Source organism: Asterias amurensis, chromosome 10 (genome assembly GCF_032118995.1).
Source record: "Asterias amurensis chromosome 10, ASM3211899v1".
Taxonomy (NCBI): domain Eukaryota; kingdom Metazoa; phylum Echinodermata; class Asteroidea; order Forcipulatida; family Asteriidae; genus Asterias; species Asterias amurensis.
In genome coordinates, this window is record NC_092657.1 from 12224045 (window position 1) to 12250666 (window position 26622).

At 37.7% G+C, this 26622-nt stretch overlaps 1 pseudogene; it reads right to left on the reverse strand.

Annotated features, from left to right (window-relative positions):
- Positions 1 to 23946: 23946 nt before the first annotated feature.
- LOC139942686 (microfibril-associated glycoprotein 4 pseudogene) lies at positions 23947 to 24930 on the reverse strand (annotated as a pseudogene).
- Positions 24931 to 26622: the final 1692 nt, after the last annotated feature.

A 26622-nucleotide genomic window follows, 5' to 3' on the forward strand; every position in this document is an offset into this window, starting at 1 on the left:
CAGGTCTCCAAATCAACCAACTAAACGCACAGAACTTCATGTGACAAGGGTGTTTTTTCTTTCATTATTATCTCGCAAGTTCGATGACCGATAAAGCTCAAATTTTCACAGGTTTGTTACTTTGTGCATATGTTGAGATACACCAACTGTGAAGGCTAGTCTTTGACAATTACCAATAGTGTCCACTGGCTTTAACACTATGCACGATTTCTCGCATGGTATTGTTAAGTGCTATTTCGCAAATTGGCTTCTCACATTTTACACAAAATTTGACATGCATTTCACAAAATAATTCCCTTTTAAAACTCTCGAACAAGTCACCACTGGAAAAAAACAAATCCACTGGACCTGCTATTTCAGTGTATCTTATACTGGGGCATTTGTCAACACCCCAAAGTGGAATCGCAGACTTTAGTGCAAAATTTAGTCCGGGGTTAGGGAAAAAAAAAACTAGATAGTCAGTAAGTGCGTGTCTTGGTGGTTGCTGTCACTTTACAGTTTGTGCATGGTAAAAAGAAATTACTTTTGTTTCTTCCAAAACTAAATAAATACCATACACATCTACTCAGCATTCTTGTAGCGTCTATAGAAAATTGGAAAAGGCAAACAAAAGTAATTTTTTTATATATTTCTGAACTAAATTATTATATGCACAAAATCACATCGTGAGTGCACTTACTGAGCCACGATTGCACGTTGACAAACTATAGGGGCAGCGCTTTGCGTGGATTTATTAACATGTGAACTGTTTACAGACACTGGACACTATAGGTAATTGTCAAAGACTAGCCTTCACAGTTGGTGTATCTCAAAATATGCTTAAACAAACAAACCTGTAAAAAAACCTGCTCAATCGGTCGTCGAAGTTGCGAGATAATAATGAAAGAAAAAGAAAAAAAAAAACACCCTTGTCACTCGAATATGTGCGTTTTTAGATGCTTGATTTCGAGACCTCAAATTCTTAACTTGAGGTCTCGAAATCAAATTCATGGAAAATTACTTCTTTCCCGAAAACTACGTTACCTCAGAGGGAGCCGTTTTTAACAATGTGTTAAATTATCAACAGCTCCCCATTATTCGTTACCAAGTGGGGTTTTATGCTAATAATTATTTTGGGTAATGTGTACGTAAAAATGGCTACAAAAAGAAGAAAGTAACAAAAACATGACAAGTTTTCCTTTCATGAATGTCCAAAATTACTGGTACGAAAAAACAACCATTAGACAGCATGGTTTTCCTGCACGGTGATTGGCTGACGATGACGTCATCGATTATATCGATTTATATCGCAGCCTGCTCTTTTTCGTGGGTATTGTGCCCTAATCTAGACAATAGCAAAAGAGCCTGTCTAGCATGAGCTGACCCCCATTCAGTTTATTCAGCTCACGTAATATGTTTTCCAATTAGTTGTCAACCGGTTATTATTAAACCCAACCCTATCTCCTGAGTTTGGCAAACAGATATTTCAATTTCGAGACTCTTGCAGAAAATTTTTAAAATCGTGATTCAATTTTATTTCCAAAGATACGCAAGCTTGATATTAACGTAGAGTGATCGTACTTTTCAATTATGTTGCCGGTGGATAACAAATTAATTCAGGTCCAGAAGTGCAAAGTCATTATGGAACAAAAGGTGTCTCTCGTTAACAGGTACGGGCAATTTTAATGGTGATTGTTTTCTTTCATTGAATTGAACCGTCTATGACGGCTTTTTATCTGGAATTAAATGAACGAACCGAGTAAATGCAAGCACATTAGTCTTGACAGTGTCACGCTATGGCACGAACTTACATTGAATCTCAAATATTATTATTTCATTGAAGAACCAAAATTAAACCATATTAAAGGGACTGGACACTATTGGTATTTACTCAAAGTAATTGTTAGCATAAAAATATACTTGGTAACAGGCAACGGAGAGCTGTTGGTATTATAAAACATTGTGAGAAGCGGTTCCCTCTGAAGTAACGTTAGTTTTCGAGAAAGAAGATATTTCCACTAAAATAAATGAAGTTGATTACGAGAGTGTTTATTTCTTTCAGTATTACCTCGTAATTTCGACGATCTACTGAGTTCAAATTTACACAGGTTTGTTATTTTATGCACATGTTCAGATACACTAAGTGAGAAGACTGTACCTTGAAAAATACCGAGAGTGTCCAGTGTCTTTAAATATAAATATGTAACAATACAAACAGATAGATCTCTGAACTTTGCTTCCAAATAAATAGTGTTTGGGCCATGCTCCCTACCAAATCTAGCGAAGTACCTGTAGAGCAAAATTTAGAATCATTGGATGAGTGCAACAGTCAAAGCTATAATCCCAACACAATGTACAGCAATCCGATTATAGCCCCTTTGTTCGGACTCCGGACGACCGGACAAGCTCAGCGCACTGAAGCGTTTGAAGAACCTATCCCCCAATTGTCTCACAACTGCTGCTGAATCGTTTACCACTGTTATCGTTTGACAATCGTGTCACGGTTGCTGAACCGGTCTTAAATGGACCGTGCGCCTTGCAACTAGAGGAATCTTGAACAAATAACTTCCATTTCTAAGTAGGTCATGGATTTACATTTAATTTCGGCAAGATGGCTACTTGGTTGGAATTCTTAGATGTTGGGCATTTTATGACAGTACAACACACCCCATCCCCTTGAAGCACAAATACTTAATAACATTCTGTTTTCACCCATTTCAGACCAGATGAGATAAGAAACCCAGCTGTTTATTTTGTCTTTAATGTAGACATACTATTCATTACGTTTCTCGCGGTAAATAAAAGTTGGGGATCGAAAATAATGTCTTGGCCGAAAACATACAAGACGGTAGAAGATGGCGTGTTGCTGAACAACAACTACAAGTAAAGATCAATTACATAAACTAACTCTTGCCATAATACACTACAACGTTACACTTATAGTAAAGCAGCTTCCAATTCATGGACAAATCTACCACCTACATTGTACTTATGATGCTAGTCCTCGTGTTATAATGAAACGCAAGACAACGGGCCAAGGAACCCCTTGCCTTGGCTCGGACGAGTTGGTCTATAACTGAGCGTTTATAACCGTTTTTTACAAAATGCATATGGTTGGAAAAATGTTTTAAAAGTAGAATACAATTATCCGCACAAGTTTGCCTCGAAATTGCGTGGTTTTCCTTTTACTGTGCGAACTAACACGGTCGACCATTTATGAGAGTCCAAAATTTGACTCCCAAAAATGGTCGACCGTGTTAGTCGACGAGGTAAAAGGAAAACCGTGCAATTTCGAGGCATGTTTTTGTGGATCATTGTATTCTACTTTTACAATATCTTTCTACCCATATGCATTTTATAAAAAAAAACAGTTACAAACGCTTTTCAAACACCAACTCGTCAGATCCAAGGCAACGTGTTCCTTAAACACCGTACTGATTGAGCGAGGCTTGTCCGGCTCGCGTTTTTTTTTTCCCAGGACGAACGTGGGCAATTAACATAAAATGTTCCAATTTAAGTAACGGCTATTCAAATTAGAACAAATTTGACAGTTACTTAAATTGGAACATTTTATGTTATTTGCCCACGTTCGTCCTAGGAAAAAAAAAAATACCCCGGCAGCCGTACACCGTCCGGCAGCGCATTCATACCCCTTACACCATATAGAGGACCAGATTTAGACTATTGAGTCACACTAATTCCAAAAGTTTGTTTTATTGTTGATTCTTGTTTTTTGGGTGGTTAATGATGACATATCCAAAATTGGACAAGGGTTTCAAGCCAAAAGTGACCTAATTTGCATATTTAAATCATGTGGTAATTAGCAATATTTAAGGTCAATTATCTTTACAACTATTCATTTTATGGACAAGGTTAATGTTAGAGGTGAATAGAAACCTGACCTTGAGAATCTAATAAACATATGTGTTTACTCGATTGACCCTTTCCAAATAACTAGGTCAAATATCAAGGGGATTAAACATGCAGTTAATTGGTTTTCTCCACTCAAATGCATTGTACGTGGTACCATGACAGTGTAATGAATAGTTAGTGAATCATATTGGTTGAATAATTCCACCCAAGGTCAAAGGTCAACATGTCAGTAAAAAAGATGCTCCCTAAACAGCACAGCTTGTTTCAAAGCGTTATATCATCCGCATATGCAGACTGAAGTGTATCAGAAAATTTGCCAAAGTACTTTCAGTTTAGGTTTGGTTTGTCATGGAACTCAGCAAGTTGTAAGAGAGAAGACTTTGTCTCTCCTATGAAGCTAGCCTACTTAAGGATGTCAATCAATACCGGGGCTATATAGCTTCTCTAATAACCTCCAAGGTAGTTTGTAAGTACATGTATAGCATAATAACCATTGACGGCAGAGAGGACCTATGCTAGTAAATACGGTCACCTATTATTCTCAGTGGGAAAGTGTAAGGTGGATGGTGCTCTACATGGATACAATTCTTGTGAAGAAGATAACCACACAACAACAGTATAGTTAACAGTGCTCTAAGGAAGTTAAATGAGGCATCAACAAGTGAGGCACATGTTGGGAGGGACGGGGGGGGGGGGCAACACCCACAAAGCTACCAGCTGGAGAGGTAACAACGAGGAGGCAACAACAACCGGGGGCAACAACAACAGGGAGGCAACAATAGGGAGGCAACGAGTCTTATAGAGACTCTTGTAGTAAATTACAAGAATCGTGGTAAGAATTTTTTTGTAAAGATACGTAGGCTTCAAATTCACGTGATGTTATCGTACATTCCATGAATGGTGCCGTTTGATAACAATTTAATTCAGGTCAAGGAATGATGAGTCATTAGGGAACAATAGGTGCCTCTCATTAACAGGTACGGGCATTTTTTATGGTGATTGTAGTTGTATAGAATGACGGCTTTTACCTGGAATGAAATGAACGAACCGATTAATTCCAAAGTCATTAGTCTTGACAGTATCACGCTATGACACAAATTTACACTGAAGCTAAATTATTTTGTATCCATTGAAACCCCAGAGTAAACCCAATTTACACTATACACGATCGCATGGTACTTTTTAGTATTTTTTTTCACATAGTTCTCACACATTTAAAAATTATTTCACTTCCTATTAAACAAGCAATTGTTTGTCCGGTGACAACGTGTACTTTATAGATTATTTGAAACTGGTTTGCAAGATTACACGATGATTCCCGGGGCTGTTCTACCCAAGGATGTAAAGTTTGGACATAAAAAAAAAACATTTATTTCGAAAGGCATGTGTATGATTGTATAGTGTTCTTGTAGTAGGATTTTATTATCCCTTAAGTTCTATTTTAGCACTTATTTTACATTATTTAATTAATATTGTTTCCCCTGAGTTTTGGTGTATGTCTCTGTTTACATTATTATTATTATTGTAGTCACAGCTGGTCTGTTTGTACAATCTCTCTGCATTTTAAAATAATGTGCATACTGCTGTTGGGTATTGAATGTTGGCGAGAGAATGTTGAAAAACCGATTACAAATTTTGCATTGCATCGATGCCAAAATAATAAAATGAATAAAACGCTCACTGAGCGATAAGCTCCAAACGCGAAGTTGGACTATTTCTTATACTTCTCACCAAATATGACATTTCAGACAGGAATATTTCAAGGGATGTTTTCTAGTCTCATCATCAACAGACCGTGTAAGTTTTATGTAAATATGTGATCTTAACGATTTTTGTTTCTTACCAATTCTGCAACGTTCCTTTAAACATTACGTTTTTTTCCCGAAATGACACAGTGTCTTCTGCGTGTTAGTCTTGCCCCATCCATTTCATTTAGGTAGAATTGAATCAAGTCGGTAAATGTTGCAAGGTTTCTTTCACCGCTAGCTGTTTTTTTCATAGTCTGGTTCCCAAACCCCAAAATTTTCGACTAGGCTCTGTCAAATTTAGGGTCCGGTATCACCAATAATCACGTGACCAAAAAGGAGTAACTCCTCCTTTTTCGAGGTTATCCGAAATGTTCCGAACGTATTGTCGTCAACATTCGGACAGTATCGTTGATATTCGGACATTTCCGGTTGAATTTGTTGTTATGTATGTTTTTTTCTTTGGCGTTTTGACCACATGCCACACAGCACTCTTGCCGTTCAGCATTTGTTTAAGTTGATTTTTGTTGCACTATCTTTTAAGCAATTACGTAGGTCTCCTAGTGATTCAAATAAAGAATTCACCTGCTGCAATCTACCTCCATGCTGCAGAAAATAGCTTCAGATCAGAGGTGCAGACATGGTTTCCCTGGAGATGACCCCGACCCTGAAAAATTGCGTCATGCTCTATTTTTTAACCGTGGCTGATACCTGACGGAAGATTTTAACAAGAGGCGTCAAGGAATCTTTAGTAAGGGAACCAGACTACATTTGTTCAAACGTTCTCACTGTAGTTGCGGGGACGGTACACACATCACCGGACCCAATATGTGAATCGTTCCCAATTAACGCCCTGAATAATAGTAGTACCGAGCTGCGTAGACTTGCATTGTACTTGCTATCGAAATTGGACGGAGAAGTTTGAATGGGAACAGGCTACTCCAGTCGTGAGAGCATGAATAAGCCATTCGCTACCTACGACCGTTGCATGAATGTACTATCGCATTGCGACTGTTGCATGCACGGCAAGCTGTGTGTTTTGGAGATGCATGGCGCTGTATAAAGGCAACGCTGACAGAAAAAATACACTCTCTAACGACTTGTCCTCAAGTCCTTGAATATGACATATAGCCTAACTTTTGCTAGGGGACCAGTCTTGTTAACACCTAGACTGGTCCCCTGTCATTTTCTGTGAGCATAAATACAGGTACTGGTCTTATAGAACCAGTGACATCATGGATACAATGTTAGTATTGCTGCACATATACATTATTTCAATGTTATTAAAAGGCAGTGGACACTATTGGTAATTACTCAAAATAATTATTATCATAAAACCTTTCTTGATTACAAGTAATGGGGAGAGGTTGACAGTATAAAACATTGTGAGAAATATCTCCATCTGAAAGGAAACAGTTTTCGAGGAAGAAGTAATTTTCCACGAATTTGATTTCGAGACTTCAGATTTAGAATTTGAGGTCTCGAAATCAAGCACCTGAAAGCACACAATTTCGTGTGACCATGGTGCAACAAGGTTTTTTTTTTCTTTTTTTCTTTCATTAATATATCTCGCAACTTCGACGACCGATTGAGCTCAATTTTGTACAGGTTTGTTATTTTATGCATACGTTGAGATACACCAACTGTAACAACTGGTCTTTGACAATTACCTAGAGTATCCACTGCCTTTAATATTATGTATATGTGTACTTATAATTTAATTAAGAAATTATTGTAAGATCAACAGTACCACGTAGGCTCAATGTCAATTGATGGCGTAATTCATGAGCCTAGAAGTATGACGTCAGATGTTCATATTGCTTACTCCATCATGTTCTGGATACCTTCATGGTCTGATTCTACGTTTTACCCCATCACTATATGTGGAGTTTGGCGAAAATATACGAACTTTTCGAGATTCTTGCAGAACGCAACTAGAATGGTGGTTCAAATTTCAAAAGATACATAGGCTTGATATTTTACGTAAATATTGATGCCGTTGGATAACACATTAACTCAAGGACCAGAAGTAATAAGTCATTAAAGAACAATAGGTGCCCGTCGTTAACAGGTACTGGCAATTTTAATGGTGATTAAATTGGTATAGGATTGACTAAAAATAGTTTATGACTGTTTTTTTACCTTGAATTGAATAAAGGGACCGATTAGTTCTTGAGTCATTAGTCTTGACTGTATCACGCTATGACACAAATTTACATTGAAGCCAATTTGTGATGTCGCTATGAACTCAAGGGCAAACCAAATTAAAGGCAGTGGACACTATTGGTAATTACTCAAAATAATTATTAGCATAAAACCTTTCTTGGTGACGAGTAATGGGGAGAGGTTGATGGTATAAAACCTTGTGAGAAACAGCTCCCTCTTAAGTGCCATAGTTTTCGAGAAGGAAGTAATTTTCCACAAATTTGATTTCTAGACCTCAAGTTTAAAACTTGAGGTCTCGAAATCAACCATCTAAACGCACAGAACTTCGTGTGACAAGGGTGTTTTTTCTTTCATTATTTTCTCGCAAGTTCGATGACCGATTGAGCTCAAATTTTCACAGGTTTGTTATTTTGTGCATATGTTGAGATACACCAACTGTGAAGGCTAGTCTTTGACAATTACCAATAGTGCCCACTGGCTTTAACACTATGCACGATTTCTCGCATGGTACTGTTAAGTGTTATTTCGTAAATTGGCTTCTCACATTTTACACAAAATTTGACATGCATTTCACAAAATAATTCCTTTTTAAAACTCTCGAACAACTCACCACTGGACAAAAACAAATCCACTGGACCTGTTATTTCAGTGTATCTTATACTGGGGCATTAGTCAACACCCCAAAGTGGAATCGCAGACTTTAGTGCAAAATTTAGTCTGGGGTTAGGGAAAAAAACTAGATAGTCTAAATTATTATAATGCACACAATCAAATCGTGAGTGCACTTACTAAGCCACGATCGCACGTTGACAAACTATAGGGGCAGCGCTCTCCAGGGATTTATTAACATGTGAACTGTTTAAAGACACTGGACAATATTGGTAATTGTCAAAGACTAGCCTTCACAGTTGGTGTATCTCAACATATGCATAAACAAACAAACCTGTGAAAATTTGAGCTCAATCGGTCGTCGAAGTTGCGAGATAATAATGAAAGAAAAAAATCCCTTGTCACACGAAGTTGTGCGTTTTTAGATGCTCGACATCGAATTCGTGGATAATTACTTCTTCTCGAAATCTACGTTACCTCAGATGGAGCCGTTTCTAACAATGTGTTGTAATATGAACAGCTCCCCATTATTCGTTACCAAGTGAAGTTTTATGCGAATAAATATTTTGAGTAATTACCAATAGTGTCCATTGCCTTGAATACTTATAATTTTAACTGTATTTTCAAAACATTTCACTTTGGCCATACACTCTTCTTCACTTACTCTTTATACAATCAAAATAGTAGCCGGTTACGCCAAACTTGAAATTTTTGGAATTTGAGGGTTAGTTTGGCCTAATACTTGCTATCGCATACCAACCTGAAATTTGGATTATCTACATTATGGTTTACCACTTAGTTTGGTGTTATTTTGGTTTTCTGTCAACTGTCTTGTATGGAGTGTGAACCGACGTGTAGTGGATGCAATACGCCACACCCCGATAGTCAACACATTCTTGTTTACTTTACGTGGATAAACCAATATGCCAAGTCACCGAGGGCGTTCAACCGCAGCAGTCTACCTGCAACCCATTCGTTATAATGAGCTTTTGCCCGGTTTTATATGCAGGGGTTGGTGTGGTTTTCATGCGTGACCTCAGTCTGAATATATAATTAGTCCGAAGGGCTTCTGCAATTCAGTCTTTTTCGGCCTAATCTGAAAAGTATTGACAGAAACAATGTAGCAGCACATTGAAATAAAGAGCATATCTGTCCTTTTGTATGGAAAAAAAACGGTGCAACATAAATTTCAAAGAGAAAAATGTTTACGTACGAAATTGCTCCAAAAGAAAGAAAACAAGTCACAGAAACACGACAGATTGTCCCGTTAGCAATAGTCCAAAAAAAGTATGCATGGATTGATTAGTTAATATTCTTCCTGGAAATGTTATAAGCGAGACCGGATCGTACCTAGTCCAGTCAGGATACAGCGATTTCAACCGGTAGTTCCAAACCCACGTTCGGTACGAAAACAATCAACCATTAAACAGGATGGTTTTCCTGCACGGTGATTGGCTGACGATGACATCATCCATTGATGTGGCAGGTTGCTGTTTTTCGTGGGTATGGTGCCCCGTATATTGGGAAAGACGAACAAAGCGGCAGGCGGCTAAAGAGACACTGCAACAATTATTGACTTAATTTCTAGAAGAGTAAAGGCCCGGTCACACAGACCCCGATAACGAGAACGAAAACGAAAACGATAACGATAAAAATGAACGCCCTCGATTGGTTGAATGAGCGTGGGCGTATTGTGCGTGGAGCAATTCAACCAATCGCGAGCGTGCCTTTTTATCGTTCTCGTTTTCGTTCTTGTTATCGGGGCCTGTGTGACCGGGCCTTTAAGCGAAAAACGATGTGTGTGGTCAGTCTACCCGGAACTCACTAAATTTCCTTTCCTTTAATCTGCAAATTATGCATCGGTTTTCGTGCGTGACCTCTGTGTGAAAATTTAATTGGTCAATTCAGTCTTTTTTCGGCCTTATCTGAAAAGTATTGACAGAAAATATGTAACAGTACATTGAAATGCAGAGCATATCTGTCGTTTTGTATGAACAAAATTGGTGCAACTCAGATTTTAAAAAGAGAATTTTGTACAACAGGTTCACATTTACTAAATACAAAGTATTTTCGTTTTTAAGTTGTCTATAGAATGTTAAAATCATGCAGTTTGTCTTCATAAAATATTGCTTGAGTCGCAAAGTTAGAACCTGGTGAACTTAAAACAAAATGATTTACTCTTTTTATTTATTCACTTTTTATAAAATAAATTCGCCAAATTGCGTACTCATACGTATTGCTGCATCATACCATGTAAACAAAATACGCACACCTTTGTATTAATAATTATGTACTTCACTATTGGGAAAACAGTTTAATTGTGGTTCGAATTGACATAATTTAGGTCAAGGAATATATTTGTATATCCCTTGTTCCTCAACCCCAGCCAATCTATCCCTTGTTCCTCAAACCCAGCAAAAAATATGAGGGGATAGAATTGTTTATCCCTTGCTCCTCAAACCTAGGCGAAAAGAGGAAGGGATTGATTTGTACATCCTTTGCTGCTCAAACCAAGCAAAGAAAGAGGAAGGGATAAATTGTTTTTCCCTTGGACTACAAACATGACAAAATGTGTGTTATATTGCCCAAAAATATCTGGAATTTATAAACTTTTTAACTGTTAGCTTAACAAAACTAGATTGATTTCTACAATCTGGAGCATGTTTTTCACAGTTAAGAGGAACAAATGGCTGCTTTAAAATCCTGTTTCGATTGAAATTTTCGGACTTTTATGACAATTTGAAGCAGTAAATTTGAATGTGAAAAAAAATGCAGTTAAATGTGAACCGGTTGTACGTAAAAAATACTACAAAAAGAAGAAAGTAACAAAAACACGACAAGTTTTCCCGTTATGAATGTCGCCAACAGTCCAAAACAAAGTATACAAAAACGGATTATTTCATATTCTTCCTGGAAATGTTAAAAGCGAGACCGGATCGTCAGGATACAGCGATTTCCACCGGTAGTCCAACATTACTGTTACGTAAAAACAACCGTTAGACACATGGTTTCCCTGCACGGTGATTGGCTGACGGTGACGCCATCGATTGATAAGGCAGCCTGCTGTTTTTCGTGGATATTGTGCCCTGACCGCCAAGCAAGCGTTAGACAATAACAAAAAGAGCCTGTCTAGCCTGAGCTGGCCCCCATTCAGTTCATACAGCACACGTAAGATGTCTTCCAATTATTTGTCAACTGGTTATTATTAAACCCTACCCGATCGCCTGAGTTTGGCAAAAATATATAACATTTCCGAGACTCTTGCAGAAAATGTCTCAAATCGTGATTCAAATTTACTTCCAAAGATACGCTTGCTTGACATTTACGTAGAGTGATTGTACTTTTCAATAATGTCGCTGGTGGAACACAAATTAATTCAGGTCCAGAAGTGCCGAGTCATTAGGGAACAATAGGTGCCTCTCGTTAACAGGTACTGGAAATTTTAATGGTGATTGTTTTCTTTCATAGGATTGAACACCTGGAATTAAATGAACGAGCCGATTAAATGCAAACACATTAGTCTTGACAGTATCACGCTATGACACGAACTTACATTGAATCTCAAATATATTGATTCCATTGAAGAACCAACATTAAACCATATTAAAGGGACTGGACACTATTGGTTATTACTCTAAATAATTGTTAGCTTAAAAACATACTTGGTAACAAGCAACGGAGAGCTGTTGGTATTATAAAACATTGTGAGAAGCGGCTCCCTCTGAAGTAACGGTAGTTTTAGAGAAATTTAGAGTAATTTCCACTAAAATAAATGAAGTTGATTACGAGACCTCAGAAAATTTTTCCAGGGTGTTTATTTCTTTCATTATTACCTCGTAATTTCGACGACCTACTGAGTTCAAATTTACACAGGTTGTTATTTTATGCACAGGTTGAGATACACTAAGTGAGAAGACTGTACTTTGAAAAATACCGATAGTGTCCAGTGTCTTTAAATATAAATATATAACAATACAAACAGATAGATCTCTGAACTTCTTGCTTCCAAATAAATAGTGTTTGGGCCATGCTCCCTACCAAATCTAGCGAAGTACATGTAGAGCAAAATGTTGAATCATTGGATGAGTGCAACAGTCAAGCTATAATCCCAACACAATGGACAGTAATCCGATTATGGCCCCTTTGTTCGGACTCCGGACGACCGGACAAGCTCAGCGCCCTGAAGCGTTTGAAGAACCTATCCCCCAATCGTCTCACAACTGCTGCTGAATCGTTTGCCACTGTAATCGTTTGACAATCGTGTCACGGTTGCCGAACCGGTCTTAAATGGACCGTGCGCCTTGCAACTAGAGGAATCTTGAACAAATAACTTCCATTTCTAAGTAGTTCATGGATTTACATTTAATTTAAAGACAGAATGGGGATGTATTGATAAAAGCGTTCCAGACATACGCTTGTTTTAATCGGATGGCATAAAAACAAAAACAAATTGTCCAACCACTTTCTGGGTCATGTGTTTCATTTAAGGAGAGTAGGTGACAATGTTTTTCTTTTCTCTGACAGAAGAAGTTTGGTTCCGTTGGTTCTTCTATTTTTATTTTTATTTTATTTTATTTTTATTGTTATTGTTATTGTTATTTTTTTTTTTTTTTTGGGGGGGGGGCTGCAAAGTGAGATGATACCAGTTACCTGAAGTCCAGTTATTCCAACCTTCCATTTAATTGTGTTGGTATCCCAACAATTGTTTTTGTACTAACAGTCTATGAAGTTGCGACTGTGCATCTTGTCGATTTTTCAAAAACAAACTTGTAGTTTTCAACAACCTGGAAATTTAGCCTGTGAGATTAACTGTTGTAATTTGTCCGACGTCATATTAAATAATGTATGTACTATAGTGTAAAGACTGTCACTTGTGCGGTAAACAAAACGTGAAGGTATGGATGCCAGCTATTGCACCAATTCTCGTGTTTTTATTAAATCCACTTTGCTCAACTGGTTTTTCTTAGCCGCTAGTGTAAATTGATCTGCTCTTTCAATTGTGTTTTCCATGCAGGAGACGATTGTAATGCAGTCGGCAAAACTACAATAGACCTATACACCCACAATATGATGTAGGAATTATGTAGCGGCATGGTCGATCGACCGGTAGGGGGCGCCACCGCGAGTCCCTATCTGCCCTCCAGCCGGTATGCATCTTCACCTTTGACCTTCATTCATTTCACGTTGATATGCAGTCAAATTATACAGCAACATTACATGCAAGTTAATGCAAATGCATTCACGTGTACTGCTATATAGTACACACGTACATGTACGTGGACGCAGCATGCAGACGACCGAAAGTAAACTTCTTGTATATGTTTTTGATTGGTCGTCAAAATCAAAACAAACACATAAATAAAATACGGTTGATTTTAGTCACTGCATTTGTTTATTGATATCATTGTATCCAATGTAATCACTGTCTATATCATTGTGGATAAATACATGAGTCCGGTCTATGTTTGCGGCCCCTGCAGGCCGATCGGTAAATCTGGTTTAAAGGGAAGGTACAGTTTTAGTAATTGTCAAAGACCAATCTTCTCACTTGGTGTATCCCAACAGAAACATAAAATAACAAGCCTGTGAAATATTATAGGTTTTCTCGGTCAAATTCGGCAAATGAGCAGCCAATTTCATTTCCATGCGTTCGAATTAAAGCTGTTTTGCCTCCCCAGTTGTTACTGCTATTCAAGTTCAGAATTCAGCCATTCAATTTCGTTTTGAGTTGAGTCAAATTCCTTTAGCACTTCGTTCAATTTAGTGTATCGTCATTCTTTTAAGAGAATCACACGCATCAAGAAGTGTTTGCGAATTTGAATGCTGCTTTGATGAATTGTTAAATTGAAGGATTGTTTTGTTAAATCGAACGACGTAACATTACATTCGACCAATCATAAAACGAAATCGAATGACCCTTTTCAGTGGCATTCGATTTCGTGCGAAATAGAATAGCTTGGTGGTTAAATTGGCTGCTCTTTTTCCGAAATTGGGTGAGAAAACCTAGTTTGTTTGGTATGTTGGTATATCCTGTGAGATTTTTTTATAGTTAAATTGTTTTCTGTTGCTGTACAAGTGGAATTTAAATTAAATGCATTGTTTTTACCTGATTAATAAGCAATTGAATTCAATTAAATTCAAAAGCCCAAGTGCAAGACAATATAATCATTGACGAACGAATTGTGATTTCAGGGAGGACAAGATGTCGAACCAATGAACTCTCTTTTACATAAGATTTTGCTTAAGAGGGAATTATTAGTATTATTAAGGAAATAAAAGGGCAGCGACTAGTTTTTTCACGGTCATTTGAAACAGGTAATGTCAAATTTATCACACAGCAATTCGACCCTACAAGGTCTTAAACGGCCGTGAAAGAACTACTATATACCTTTTTGTTCCCATTTATAAATACATGTTTGGATAAAAGGCTTAAAGGCAGTGGAAACTATTGGTAAGTGTCAAAGACCAGTCTTTTCACCTGTTGTATCTCAACATATAAAATAACAAACCTGTGAAAATATGAGCTCAACTGGTCATTGAACTTCCGAGATAATAATGAAAGCAAAAATACCCTTGTCACACGAAGTTGTGTGCGTTCAGATAGTTGATTTCGAGACCTCAAGTTCTAATTTAGAGGTCTCGAAATCAAATTCGTGGACAATAACTTCTCTCTCGAAAACTATGGCACTTATAGAGGGAGCCGTTTCTCACAATGTTTTATACCATCAACCTCTCTCCATTACTGGTCACCAAGAAAGGTTTTATGCATAACAGTATTTTGAGTGGTTACCAATAGTGTCTACTGCCTTTAATAAAGTAAGAAACTCTAAAATTTATCCGTTTCCGACGTGCTTGAGCTCTGTATTTCCGTTAATACATCCATGGTCTCCGTATGTTGCATGCCTATTTCCGACAGTTTCCGGTTCCGTTCTTGCGAATGCGCGCATAGTCTTGGTGCAACACGTTCTGGTTTTCCTTTCACACACAGCGCGCGCGGTCAACTCACCGACAGCGTCTGTAACGCCCGTAACGAGACACGTCTTGCATCCAGACTAGCGCGGAATTTCCGCTAACAACCGGTTAAAAACACTGGTCATTATCAAAGGTTTAAACTACCCACGTGAAGCGCTCTTCACAAACAGGAATAGCGAAACTGTCAGAGGTATTAATGAATATTGGTTTATTAAAACACAAACAAATATCGCAGCTACAAGTTGAATAGACTTTAAAATACAGATATTCTTAAAAAAATTACATGTTAAAAATAAAAGAAAAACCAATAGGAAATACAATTTGTTTTTATTCATTAAAAAGGCAAACTGGCTAGTGCCAGTGAAAAAAAAAATGATAAAAGAAATATGCACGGCAAGTAACATTAAAGGAACAACGGGAAGGGATGGGGACAAAAGGCTTACCAACTGAGTGAACAAAAAACAACAGCCATTGTTGAGTGCTGGGACATAGGATGGGATGCAACTATTTGTGTAACGACCAGTCCTACATTTTTGAGGGGCTTATTTTGTTTGCATACCGAAAGTTGTTGTTTTTGTTTTGGTGGGAGCCATTGCCTGTAGATTCGAACAAGGTCTTACCTAAATGAGCCTGGATCAAGGCGCAACAGCCAGCCGCGACCTGCCAAATCCCAGTCCCCATCACTGAATTCCGCCAGCGCACCCCCATACATAACACATTGCATATAATACGTGTACAGCGTATGTACACATCGTAATATGTACCATTTGTATGGTACACGTATGATACATGTACGGTACACGTACGGTACACGTACGGTACACGTACGGTACATGTACGTACATGTACGGTACATGTACGGTACATGGGTACTTTCTAAGTAGCGCCTTGATGGTTTTGTATCTGCCAACATTTAGGGCGGAGCTCATTATGCTAATGTTAATAATAATAATAATAGTAATAAGACTTGTAATGCGCACATATCCACCCTACTGGGTGTTCAAGGCGCAGAATGTTGACTAACAACCCGTTCTCATTGGTTGTTTGTTGACCTCTAAACTCTCGCTGCTATGTCAATCACAACGTTCTGCAAGCACTCGCACATGTGCTCGTCGACGTAAAAAAGCCGTGGCTGTTGCAAACAAAATTGACAATGGCGGCGGGCGAGGGAGAAATCCATACCCTAGTAAAATAAAGTGGTGTACTATAAGTTGCTGAAAATCACTGGCGTGTAACTTGCAACAGCACCTCGTAACACAACTACAGAAGCTTTCAAAAAGACAAAACAACCGCGTTTAATGCATCACTCATAGATTTAGAAATAGAAGGAAGAAAATTACACCATACAGTGAGTGAAATGTGTTTGAGAAAGGTTAAAAAATAATCCAGGTGTCATGGGTTTTCGGCAAGATGGCTACTTGGTTGGAACTCTTAGATGTTGGGCATTTTATGACAGTACAACACACCCCATCCCCTTGAAGCACAAATACTTAATAACATTCGGTTTTCCCCCATTATAGACCAGATGAGATAAGAAACCCAGCTGTTTATTTTGTCTTTAATGTAGACATACTATTCATTACGTTTCTCGCGGTAAATAAAAGTTGGGGATCGAAAATAATGTCTTGGCCGAAAACATACAAGACGGTAGAAGATGGCGTGTTGCTGAACAACAACTACAAGTAAAGATCAATTACATAAACTAACTCTTGCCATAATACACTACAACGTTACACTTATAGTAAAGCAGCTTCCAATTCATGGACAAATCTACCACCTACATTGTACTTATGATGCTAGTCCAAAATTTGACTCCCAAAAATGGTCGACCGTGTTAGTCGACGAGGTAAAAGGAAAACCGTGCAATTTCGAGGCATGTTTTTGTGGATCATTGTATTCTACTTTTACAATATCTTTCTACCCATATGCATTTTATAAAAAAAACAGTTACAAACGCTTTTCAAACACCAACTCGTCAGATCCAAGGCAACGTGTTCCTTAAACACCGTACTGATTGAGCGAGGCTTGTCCGGCTCGCGTATTTTTTTTCCCAGGACGAACGTGGGCAATTAACATAAAATGTTCCAATTTAAGTAACGGCTATTCAAATTAGAACAAATTTGACAGTTACTTAAATTGGAACATTTTATGTTATTTGCCCACGTTCGTCCTAGGAAAAAAAAATACCCCGGCAGCCGTACACCGTCCGGCAGCGCATTCATACCCCTTACACCATATAGAGGGACCAGATTTAGACTATTGAGTCACACTAACTCCAAAAGTTTGTTTTATTGTTGATTCTTGTTTTTTGGGTGGTTAATGATGACATATCCAAAATTGGACAAGGGTTTCAAGCCAGAAGTGACCTAATTTGCATAGTTAAATTAGGTGGTAATTAGTAATCTTTAAGGTCAATTATCTTTAAAACTATTCATTTTATGGACAAGGTGAGTGTTAGGGGTGAATAGAAACCTGACCTTGAGAATCTAATTAACATATTTGTTTACTCGATTGACCCTTTCCAAATAACTAGGTTAAATATCAAGGGGGTTAAACATGCAGTTAATTGGTTTTCTGCACTCAAATGCATTGTACGTGGTACCATGACAGTGTAATAAATAGTTAGTGAATTATTTTGGTTGAATAATTCCACCTAAGGTCAAAGGTCAACATGTCAGTAAAAAGATGCTCCCTAAACATCACAGCTTGTTTCAAAGCGTTATATCATCCGAATGTGCAGACTGAAGTGTATCAGAAAATTTGCCAAAGTAGCTTCTCTAATAACCTCCAAGGTAGTTTGTAAGTACATGTATAGCATAATAACCATTGACGGCAGAGAGGACCTATGCTGGTAAATACCTTTTATTCTCAGTGGGAAAGTGTAAGGTGGATGGTGCTCTACATGGATACAATTCTTGTGAAGAAGATAACCACACAACAACAGTATAGTTAACAGTGCTCTCACCGCTGCTTACTCGCTGGCAGTTAGTTTTGCGCATGTGCGAAGTTGTTGACGAGCGCTCTCTTGAGTCAAAATCGTAAACAAAACATAGCCTTTCAACCGTTGAAAACGATCTGGGGTCATCGCGAATTTTGACCAATTAAAAGCCAAGATGGAAAACTAAACATGAATATGCAATGAAGTTAGTTGCGATGGTCGGATTTTGAGTCGAATTGATCCTTCAAAATCTACGTAATGTGAATTTTCTTGTTGAGAAATAGACCTCACACGTAAGAAATATATAACAACTAATGTTTTCCACTCAAAATTGAGAGAGCAAACCCTTTGAAAACAATTCCCTGTTTATTTTTGTAAAACATGACGACGCTCTGGTGAAGCATTTTTATCAAGAGTAATGTACACAAGCATTGGGCAATTGCGCTTTTTGTGACGTGTGCAAACTGTAATAAACATTGTGCATTGTATGCGTTTGTTTAGTTTGTATGTGAAACATGTGGGCCGCGTCAGAAAAACGTTGGTGGAATCCCACTGATTTTAATTAATCCAGAGGGTTTGCTGCTATATAAACGGAATAATTTGATAGAATAATAATTTTCCTCTACAACAAACATTGTTTTAATATCAGGGAAATTCAATTTTACTCACAAACGCCAATAAAACTCATCGTTAAAGTCATAGAAACATGCACAAAACAGCGATGGGGTCACTGCTGTGAATAATTTATCTAATGTTGGACTCTCTGAAAATCTCGCGCATGCGCAAAACTATTTGGCACTCGATGTAGAGCTCTGAACAGCGGTGCTCTAAGGAAGTTAAATGAGGCATCAACAAGTGAGACACATGTTGGGAGGAACAGTGGGCAACACCTAAAAAGGTACCAGCTGGAGAGGTAACAACGAGGAGGCAACAACAGCCGGGGGCAACAACAATAGGGAGGCAACAACAGGGAGGCAACAACAGGCGGGCAACAAAAGGGTGGCAACAACTAGGGAGGCACAGGTTTCAGAATAGCCTGTCCCATAAAAGTGCTCTTCATTTTACACCGTGAGTATGTACCGGTTTTACTTTTTCTGCTTGTCTTAAGGCCTTTACAAACAAGTTGTTTGATGCACCCATGTCCTGGGAAAATATCAATCAGAACTGTCTGCGTGCCTACACTCTCCTCCCTATTCACCAACATTTCTCTGCAGGCTACATGTATGATTTCACCCTTCTTTTCCAAACAGTTTATTTTTCATTTTAATACTTTCGTGTTTTTTTTCAGAAGTACCACCCTTATATCTAACAGCCTGAAGACGATCTGATAAAAAAATGAAGGAATTAAATTTGGTTCCAAATACAAGCTTAACCAAGTTATTATTAACTATAATAAATTGTGGTAAACTCTATCGACCCCTTTACTAAAATCGATGGCTATCAACACAGCATAATTCGTTAGTTTGTCAAGAAAACAATAAGCATTTATGAGCTATGGCGGACACAATGCTACTACACTATAAGGTTTGGTACACTTCTATCACGTCCGCCTTACATCAACAAGACTCGTTTATCGTCCAGGAGTTTGAACAAACAGTGGGATGTAGAGGATCCTTTGTCAATGAAAGACTGTCTGCACTAAGGATTCATTATACACCAAACTTCAAACACCTCAGAGAAAATACAAGTGAGTGAGATGGGGCGCAGACTATCAATGGTTGGATTATTGTTTTTTGGGACCGGTTCAACAAAAAGCCTTTTTCATCAGGAACTACACCTTCACAAAGAGAACAATTAAAAATCGTGGCTAAAGAAAGACATACCTCATAGGCAACCTCTTTAATTATGCGTGGTGGAAGGCAGTCTGGCCCTCCAGATTTACCGAACTTGACCTTTTTAAGCTGGGTAAAAAACCATTTGAGGTGATACAGCGGTGACCGATGATGCAGACGGTAAGTTAGCAAGTAAATTATCGAGGTCTAGGGTAGGAATATCAACTGCAATTGACGTAAATTGTTTGTTTATTTTGTTAGCAATTTATACAGTTGAGGAACCAGGTAGAGTATTATGTCATAAATTATGTCATATTGGCGGAATGCCCACCCCAAAAAAGAAATAAATGAAATAAAAAATAAAAAATAATAATAATAATAATTTTTTTTTTTTTCCTTTCCAGCAACGAAAATGACATGTTTTCTAATTGTTTACGCTGGTAGTATACACGACCACAACATACAACAAGGATACACACAGCAAAATTTGCTATTTAATAGTGTGCTTTATGACCTTTATTTTGTTTTTATGAATGTAATAAATTGTAATCATTAAATTTATTCCATTTAACACAAAATTAAAATACTCAGGGTCGGCCGTATTTTTAGGGTAGGTCGGGTTTCTCCAACATACAAATGTTAGTTATGCGTAAGTATGATCTCATTTATACGAAGTTAGTTCCATAGATTAAATTTACCACAGTTAAAGGCAGTGGACACTATTGGTAATTACTCAAAACAATGATTAGCACAAAACCTTACTTGGTGACGAGTATAGGGGAGAGGTTGATGGTATAAAACACTGTGAGAAACGGCTCTCTGTGAAGTGCCATAGTTTTAGAGAAAGACGTAATTTCCACGAATTTGATTTCGAGACCTCATATTTAGAACCTGAGGTCTCGAAATCAACCATCTAAACGCACACAACATCGTGTGACAAGGGTGTTTTTCTTCCATTATTATCTCGCAAGTTCGATGACCGATTGAGCTAAAATTTTCACAGGTTTGTTATTTAATGCTTATGTTGAGATACACCAACTGTGAAGGCTAGTCTTTGACAATTACCAATAGTGTTCTTTCAGTCGGAAACTTGTGATTCACTGTCCAAACTCACGTTTGTTCGAGTTTCTTAGGGGTCGAACAGTCCGGCGTTGCATGACATTGGACTTGTGTGAGAATAGTTCAAAGGAAGCCACAAATATAAATAACATATGAAATAAAAGTCAGTATATTAACTATTGATCATTTTAGTCATTCAGAATCATCAATAAGAATTTGATAAATTGACTATGCTTATTGGCATAATGTCAAATGTTATGATACTAATCATTCACAACTATTGTCAGCTTGAAATAATTAGAAGTTAAAATTTAGTTAACAGTAGTGTATACAACACAAAAACAACTAATATCACCAATTCATAATATCTAATTTTTATATCACAGGTACTATTGACAATCAATGAATTACAGCAAATCAAAACTTGAAAGTTTTGTATATTTGAAGTCGGGACTTTTTATTTCCACTGTGTATTAATAATAAATAAATATTTCTTTATAAAAACTAATTATTTCAAACAATTATTAATACATTAAGACCTTTCAAACAATCACTAATCTACAGCAATTGAAATAATAATAATAATAATGCTGTTTCCTGAGTTACAAGCACATCTTTTTCGCATTGCCTAATCTTTTTAGAGTACAAACATTTTTACCATTATTAATCTACAGCAATTGAAAAACTATTTAGAGATTAATTTTGTTTTGTTACCTAAGAAACCAGCTCATCATTTTCGCATTGCCTAATCTTTTTGCCTAAGTACAAACATTTCAAACCATTATTAATCTAAAGCTAATGAGTTAATATTATTGATGTTTTCCGAAAAAAACAGGTCATAATTTTCGTCTTGCCTAATCATAATAAAATCCAAACATTTAAAAAAAAACTTTATTAATCTTAAGATTTGAAGTAAAAATTTGAGACTGATTTAATTTTCACATCATTCCCGTCTTGCTAAATTCCAAACGTTTCAAACAATTATCAATCCAGAGCTATTGAAACATAAAACAGATTAATTGTATGTTATTACCTGAAAAACCTGTCTATCATTTTAGTCTTGCCCAATATTTTTAAAAATCAAACAATTCAAACAAATATGGATTTTAGGCGCAATTGCAATAATATAGAGATTAATTTTTTGATGTTACCTTACAAACAAGCTCATATTTTTTTCATTTTGCGAACACTTTTCAAAATCCATTTTTTTTATATTAATCTACAGCAAATGAAACGAATGAAATAGTAATTTATTTGATGTTGTTACCTGAAAAAAAACCAGCTCATCATGTTCGTCTTGCCTAATCTCCCGTTCACTAGACAATGACTGTGACTTATGTTTACATTCAAACCGCCCTCTGTTGACAAAACACTGTCCAAGTCATGTTTTGCTAAACATAAAGACACGTAGTTGTGGTACTTTCTAGCTGGCTGCCAAAACTCAAAGGTCAGAGGTCACATAGTCTATCACCACAACTAAGCAAGACATTTTCCAAGTTTTCACAAAACCACTACAACAGCAATTATTACTACTATTGTTACTGTTAAGTATTGACTTTAGCAATATTTTCACATACATCATTTAGTTACAAAAACAATTAGTGTTAAAGTATACTATTTTGTATTCGTCACAGGAAACACAACATGAAATTTAAAAAATCGTTGTGTATAATCTAAACGATCACTTTTCACGTTTATAGTTTTGGTAAAGCCACATTGTATAGGAAATCTAACGTACTGTTAGGAATGTGTGCCTGCTCAGAACTACGTAAAAAATGGCAATTTACCTGGTAAGTCTTCTGCCACCTTGCGCCTTAAAGTCTCCCATTGTTTGCAATATTGACATTGTGGAAACATTTCAAGTACACTTAAACTGAAATGCCACTATCTTTTGTCAACACTACGACTTAATTTATTTAAATCTGTGTAACATCTTAATCTTCTAAACAAACTTATTTGAGGTTCAAGTTCTTTACAAAAAGTAGGAAATTACTTGCCATAGTTTCATGCTGCATTTCTTGAGGGAATTCCCAGCTCCCTTTCAGCTTTTCCACTGTCTTCCTTGATCAGGGTTTAACTGTGATTTGTGCAATATTGACCTTTCGGGATATTCACTTAAAATGAAACATCGCTGTCTCGTTTAACAAAGTATTTACCAGTTAATGTCTTTTTATTTGTGTCAAAATAGTAATTATGCCATTGTTAGTTCATGTCAGTCTAATACTGTTAGTTTGTGTATTGTAACGAACTGAAACTGTGCGCTCCGCCGGTGCGTTGGAGTGGCCCCGCCGGATCTTGGAGGACAACGCTCCCACGGCAGCTGGCTTGAACTTTTGGTGAACTGTTCTGTGATTGGACGAACTATCGATGATGTATAACATTGTAACACATAATTATAAGAGATTATCCAGGTGCGCGGACCGGATGCGTTGTTTTGGCGCCTTTTCTATATAACGTATTGTGTATGATTAAGATGTGTAGACAGACCAAATGTTGAGTTCAGTGAGTGAGCATGGAATAAGTTGTCCTTCTCGAAGTATTAAATAAATCATTGTGTTTCATATTGAACGGAATTTGAGTTCGTTTGTTTTCTGTCTGCGTTTGGCTACAGAGCAAACAAGGACCCTGGCAGTACGTTACAGTATGTTTTAACTAAGGCTACAAACATCTTACGAGTACATGACAATGACAATTGCAGTGCAAACAAATGATAATGTATAATGACCGAATGAAAACTAACTTTACTGTGTCATACTTTAAGTTCATTATATATTTGTTTTCTCTTTTAATAGTTATTTACTCGGAGTTTTAATTGTTGGTAAAGATTGGGAAATCACTGTACTTGCCGTAGTTTCATGTTGCATTTCTTGAGGGAGTATCTATCTCCCTTCCAGCTTTTCCATTGTATTCCATAATATCTCGGGAAAAAACCATCAGGGTAGTATTTAGCATTGAGATGTGCATCAAAGCAGGTTCTAAACCACCAGGCACCTTCCCTTACCTCTGCACAATTAGCCTTATTAATATCGTTGTCCTGGTCTTTTGTTGTAAAGGGTCGTCCATTATGATATGCCATTGAATCGCCAGCTGAGCTGTTAGCGTCGTATGAGCCAACCAGGAGAGTGTATTTTTCACCTGTCACAGCAAACTCACCATAAGAAGCCCAAGCTGAGTTTGACTGCCAATCTTCGATATCTACTCTGAGCTCCCATTTTCCTGACGCAGTGAGGTCACGCAGGATATCATTCCCCAACCAGAACTCATTATGTAGATCACCAAAACCAGTTTGGTATTCAGTCCAGTTACGGTAAAAATCAACAGACCCATTCTGTCTCCTCTGGAACACGATCCAGCCTCCTCCATCTGTTTCCATATCACAGTAGACATGTAACCTATCAGTCAGACTTGTAGGGTATATTGTGTATATGCCACTGTCAAGGTAACCAGCTTGATACATCTCCATACAACTGCCATAACTTTCACGGCTGGGTGCTGAAAACGAAGTGTTGTTCACATTGTCATCATAGTACAAACTTCCTTGCAACTCAACAAAGTCATCTTGGCTGTCAGCTCTGCTGGCATTATTTAAAACACAAACCTGTGTACATACGTGGTAGTTGAACGACATGCACTGTGAATCCATGGAGCAGTCTCGACCGCATATCATAGGAGAAGATACAGTCTTCCACTGAAACGTGTGGTTCAGTAAGGCTCTATTTTCAGCCATGTAGAACATTTCGATGAACCGTTTTTGGTTTGCAAACTGGCAGGTTTGTACAACCAGAGTCAAAATCAAGGTTGGAATGATGACATCCATGTTGATCGTTTCTAGTTGATGTATCAATTTTGCAGTAGTAAATCCCACTGGTTGTAAGTCTTTCTCAAAATTTAGCCAATCAAATGAACTCCTTCGCGTGGTGGCAGACAATTGTAAAGGCAGTACACTCCACTCAATGCGTCACCATGTCTGCTCGGCCAAACTGACGTTTAGGCCCGAAGATACGACACAATCAATTGTCCTGGATTTAGCTTTGATGTGCTCTTGTTGGTCAAGATCACCACTGCAACCAACTGTCTGACCAAAAGTGCTGTAATTTGTAGGCAGTCACGTTTGCAGAGTTAGGGCTATCGATTGGAGCTATACTTAGGGGGAGTGAGTATTCGTCATTAAAATTACCAGACCTTCAGGTTGCTCGTGCGGACCACACAGTAAATACTTAACAGTGTAATACTTTACGCGTAGGCATTGCATGTGAGTTAAGCGCTCGTTCTTGGTAGAGGGCCGTCGGTGAAATTTAAGTCATTATTTTCTAATTACTTGAGCTCGCTATGGAAAGGGCGCGACGATTGGTGCGGACCTTCAGTCTTCTTAACTTATATTACACCAAAGAATCGATGAAACAATTACTTCACTCCCAAGGCGTCTCTATTGATCAAAATCTCATTAAGTCTCACTCAGGGAAAATAGTAACCATGGAAATTAAATTGCTTTGGTCCATGCCTACTATTGCTTCCAACAACCAGTCAGCCTCGTTTAGGTGTACAGTAAGTTAAGCTACACGGTTGGATCGTCTGAACACAGTTACGACACATTACACACTACCACATGTACGAAGCCGAAGCCGAGGGTGCCATTTACCCTCGAGGGTGTACAAAACCCATGGACCCCAGTCACAGCGTGCAACAATTGTTTTGTTATACCTTTGTATAATTGTTATTCCTCTTCTCGAAGTTCTGTTGTCATATTCAAATATTGTTACGACCGACTATTCATTGTGTTATAAGCAGACGAACAAGAAACAATTCCCTCGAACCCGCGGTTGTTTCGTACACAGCGCTGGAAATCGACCAACGCCGGGAACGATCAAGGTGATGTACACCGGTGTGCGTTTTTTTTTTCCTTAGTACGAACGCGGGCAATTAACATAAATGGGCGTAGTTAACTATACATTTGTCCATGCACATGCGTACTTCGACATAATAATAGTTGTGGAAAATTAATACACTTACAAACATGTACACATACACACACACACACACACGTACACGTTACATGTACAATGTACATGTACATTTAGTACCATGTACCATGTAAAACTGCGTATTTTGTACAACTATACCTTTTGTCCATAAAATGCGTCGCGCTTGCTTTCATTGCCAAGTCTTGATTGCCCGATAAAATATGTTTGGATATGGTTGGGAGGGGGAGGGAGGGCAATTATGAAAATAGACTGACGGTCATTATGAACGGCTGTGGTCCCTAATGTTTTTTGATGAAATTTAATAGTACACTGCATTACAAACATCACTTACACTCTAAGAAAAAAATACCCAATGTTGCGTAAAATTTTACTCTTTGTGGTGTTCAAAAGGGAACATGGTCGTTTGGAGGGTAAAGCGGTACGCAACAGGGGTTGCGTCGTAATTTACTCAATTTCTGTGTAAAACGGCTACCCAACTATGCGTCAAATTTCTAACCCAACTTTGTTGTGTCAAAATGTACCCAACA